This window comes from Chiloscyllium plagiosum, unplaced genomic scaffold (assembly GCF_004010195.1).
Source record: "Chiloscyllium plagiosum isolate BGI_BamShark_2017 unplaced genomic scaffold, ASM401019v2 scaf_13729, whole genome shotgun sequence".
NCBI classification, from domain to species: domain Eukaryota; kingdom Metazoa; phylum Chordata; class Chondrichthyes; order Orectolobiformes; family Hemiscylliidae; genus Chiloscyllium; species Chiloscyllium plagiosum.
In genome coordinates this window covers 1,242-5,990 of record NW_025209368.1, presented here as the reverse complement: position 1 = coordinate 5,990, position 4,749 = coordinate 1,242, and the positions used below count along the sequence as shown (strand labels likewise).

Sequence of the window (4,749 nt, the reverse complement as noted above, 5' to 3'; positions counted from 1 at the left end):
CATTTAAAAGGCAACTGGATGAGTATATGAACAGGAAGGGTTTAGAGGGATATGGGCCACGTACTGGCAAATGGGACTAGATTAGAATAGAACATCTGGTCAGCATGGACGGGTTGTGCTGTACATCACTATGAATCTATGTGCTTTAAAAACATCAGATCTTTTCCTGCTTCACAGTGTTCAAAACCTTTCGTTCAATACATCCGAGTCACCCTCATCATCATGATCAAAATCCAAACTGTTGAATACTGCAACAGCTTCATCTTCTCCATTTTGTTTTCTAAAATGCCGTTTGACATTAGGTAGAGCTAGTGGGGAACTGTGTTTTACTTCTGCTGTTCGGAGTTGGGAGTTGGTGGGAAGGGGTGACGTGCATCAGGGATAAAGTGATGACATTGAGAGTGAAGGCTGAACATGCAGAAAGTGACAGGTGAATTGTAACATAGAACGAGTTGATTTGCAAGAAAGCGAGTCTAACTTGACCAAAAGGTTGTTTTTACGCTTTCTTACACACAGACTCGGTAGACGAGAAATAAAGCAAACACGCACAACAGTGAACAGATAAAACTGCTTTTCGGATTCTTTAATGAGGGTGCACTATTCCCAGAAGGACTGCAATACCAGGACGATGCGCAAAAGTCAGATTAATATTCAGTCCTTAACTCAGATATGCAGTATATCACATATTAAAACTGACAAGAACAGAACTACACGTGATCTTAGCAAAAAGGCTGAGAAGCGATACTGGTGTTATCATCAAGATTAGAGTGGTGCTGGAAAATCACAGCAGGTCAGACGGCATCTGAGGAGCAGGGAAATCGACGTTTCTGGCAAAAGCCCTTCATCAGGAGGGGGAGTGGGCTTGTATAGAAGGTAGCTAAGAATGCAATAGGTGAATGGGGGTGGGGATGAAGGTGATAGGTCGGAGAGGAGGTTGGAGCAGATAAGTGGGAAGGAATATTGGCAGATAGGTGAGGTCATGAGGATGGTGCTGAGTTGGAAGTTTGGAACTGGGGTAAGGTGGGAGAGGGTAAATGAGGAAGCTGATGAAATCCACATTGATGCCTTGGGGTTGAAGGGTCCCGAGGCAGAAGATAAGGAGTTCCTCCTCCAGGCATCGGGTGGTGAGGGAGTGGCGATGGAGTAGGCCCAGGACCTGCAAGTCCTCGGCACAGTGGGAGGGAGAGTTAAAATGTTTGGCCAGGAGGCGGTGGGGTTGATTGGTGCCAGTTTCCCATCGATATTCCCTAAAGTGCTCTGAGAGAAGGTGTCCAGTCTCTCCAATGTAGAGGAGATCACATCGGGAACAATTGATACAATAAATGACATTGGTGGAAGTGCAGATGAAACTTTAATGGATGTGAAAGGCTCCTTTGGGCTTTGGATGGAGATGCGGGGGGAGGTGAGGGCGCAGGTTTTGCAATTCTTCAGCCTGCTCTTCCTCAGGAAACCAGCTCCAACTCGAACTGAATATGCTAATTCTCGGGAGCTTCCTTTAAACCTGTTTGACCTTGTCTCGACTCTCTCCACAATCCTTCCAATCGTGTGGTTTCCAGAACAGGAAATAATGCTCCAGTTGAACCTGAACTGGTGCATTATGAAAACACAGCAATACCTCATGGATCTTGCAGTCTCTGTCACTGTGAAAAAGGACTAGGAGACAGCGTTCTTTATGAGTTGTTCTCGCAGCCTGTCCTGCCAATATAGATTCCATAAGTCCACAAGCACTCCGCTCCTGTTAACCGCTTTATGCTTTGGAGCCAAATTGTTTATTGACACTTATTCTGCCCGAAATCTATCACCTCACACTTCTCCATATTGGACTTCATCTGCATCCATCCATCTACCCCACCAAATTCCCAATACCTTTCTGACATTCAACACAATCCTGCTAACAGCTCTCAGCTTCCCTTTTCACAGTCATCGATATATTTCGACATTGCGCCTCGACACCAGGAAACGATGAACATTAAAAATTAGCAGCGCCATATTTATCGAACATCTCTGGTCTTGATTAGTGTGTGTGTGTGTGTGTGTGTGTGTGTGTGTGTGTGTGTGTGTGTGGACCTGTTAAATGGCATCCATTTTCACGCCCAAACCCCTGGATAATCACAGCAAGTCTTCCTGACTGTCCTACTCCAATCGCCTGGCAAAAACTGGGAACGTATAATTTGTCCTCCTGGTTGGCTGCACCATCACAGTAACTTTCTGATCATTGTGTGCAGGGATCTCTCATTCCCAAAGGTTGGTAATGTTTCATAATTTCTCACCATTTTAAACAGAAGCATTCATATTTTATCGATGCTTGCTACAATTGTGAATCACATTTCAACACGTCGTGTCTGATTCTTATAGTTTAAATTATTTATCCAGTGAACTGTTCAGATATCATATTAGCACAGTTAGGAAGTTTTGGTCACGTGGAATTGGCATGAAATTAGGAGACAGAGGTGGAGGTTGATGATTGCTGTTCGGACTGGAGGCCTGTGACCAGAGGTGAGCTGCAAGGATTGGCGCTGAGTCCACTATTGTCCATCATTTATATAAAGACTTAGATGTGATTAAAGGAAGTATGTTTAGTAGGTTTGCAGATGACACTACAACTGGTGATGGGATGGACAGTGAAAATGGGACCTTGATCAGGTGGGCCAGTGGCCGAGGAGTGGCAGATGGAGTTTAATTTAGATAAATGTGATGTGCTGAATTTTGGTGAGGACTTACACATTTAATGGTAAGATGTGATTGCCGAGCAAAGGAAGCTTAGAGTGCAGGCTCACAGTTCTTTGGACGTGGAGTTGCCGGTAGATAGAACCATGAATAAGGCGTTTGATACACTTGCATTTATTAGACAGTGCATTGAGTATAGTTGTTGAGATGACATGTTGTGGCTGTAAAAGACACTGGTGAGGCCAATGTTAAATATTGCATTCAGTTCTGGACTCCCTGCTATAGGAAATATGTTGTGATACATGGGTTTCTGAAAAGATTTACAAAGATGTTGCCAGGTTTGGAGGGTTTCAGGCAGAGGAAGAGATAGAATAGGCCGGGGCTATTTTCACTGGAGTGTCAGAGTCTGAGGGATGGTCTAATGAATGTTTAATAGATCATGAGGGACATGGATGGGGTAAATAGACAATACCTTTTTCTCAAGGTACAGGAGTCCAAAACTAAATGGCATAGGTTTCAGGTGAGAGGGTAGAGATGTAGAAGTGATCAAAAGGGTGACGTTTTCAAGCAGAGAGTGGTGTGTTTAAGCAATGAGCTGCCAGAGGAAGTGCTGGAGGCTGGAACAGTTACAATATTGAAAAGACATCTGGATGTGTACATGAACATGGAAGGGTTTGGGGTGATACGAGTTAAAATGCTGGTTAATGTGACCCTCGTTTCCAAAAGAAATTAAACTCACATCTCACTTCAATATCACAACTAAATATAGCACCTCAAATTAATGCACAAACAAAAAAATAATCAAAGCAAGTCTTCCTGACTGTCCTACTCCAATCGCCTGGCAAAAACTGGGAACGTATAATTTGTCCTCCTGGTTGGCTGCACCATCACAGTAACTTTCTGATCATTGTGTGCAGGGCTCTCTCATTCCCAAAGGTTGGTAATGTTTCATAATTTCTCACCATTTTAAACAGAAGCATTCAGATTTTATCGATGCTTGCTACAATTGTGAATCACATTTCAACATGTCGTGTCTGATTATTATAGTTTAAATTATTTATCCAGTGAACTGTTCAGAGATCATATTAGCACAGTTAGGAAGTTTTGGTCACGTGGAATCTAGTCATTTCGACACAAAATTGGCATGAAATTAGGAGACAGAGGTGGAGGTTGATGATTGCTGTTCGGACTGGAGGCCTGTGACCAGAGGTGAGCTGCAAGGATTGGCGCTGAGTCCACTATTGTCCATCATTTATATAAAGACTTAGATGTGATTAAAGGAAGTATGTTTAGTAGGTTTGCAGATGACACTACAATTGGTGATGGGGTGGACAGTGAAAATGGGACCTTGATCAGGTGGGCCAGTGGCCGAGGAGTGGCAGATGGAGTTTAATTTAGATAAATGTGATGTGCTGAATTTTGGTGAGGCAAATCAGGGCAGGACTTACACATTTAATGGTAAGATGTGATTGCCAAGCAAAGGAAGCTTAGAGTGCAGGCTCACAGTTCTTTGGACGTGGAGTTGCCAGTAGATAGAACCATGAATAAGGCGTTTGATACACTTGCATTTATTAGACAGTGCATTGAGTATAGTTGTTGAGATGACATGTTGTGGTTGTAAAAGACACTGGTGAGGCCAATGTTAAATATTGCATTCAGTTCTGGACTCCCTGCTATAGGAAATATGTTGTGATACATGGGTTTCTGAAAAGATTTACAAAGATGTTGCCAGGTTTGGAGGGTTTCAGGCAGAGGAAGAGATAGAATAGGCCGGGGCTAGTTTCACTGGAGTGTCAGAGTCTGAGGGATGGCCTAATGAATGTTTAATAGATCATGAGGGATATGGATGGGGTAAATAGACAATACCTTTTTCTCAAGGTACAGGAGTCCAAAACTAAATGCCATAGGTTTCAGGTGAGAGGGTTGAGATTTAGAAGTGATCAAAAGGGTGACGTTTTCAAGCAGAGAGTGGTGTGTGTAAGCAATGAGCTGCCAGAGGAAGTGCTGGAGGCTGGAACAGTTACAATATTGAAAAGACATCTGGATGTGTACATGAACATGGAAGGGTTTGGAGTGATATGA

General features: G+C 43.3%; 1 pseudogene; it reads right to left on the bottom strand.

The window, feature by feature from the left end:
• Window positions 1-587: 587 nt before the first annotated feature.
• LOC122546786 lies at window positions 588-743 on the bottom strand (annotated as a pseudogene).
• Window positions 744-4,749: the final 4,006 nt, after the last annotated feature.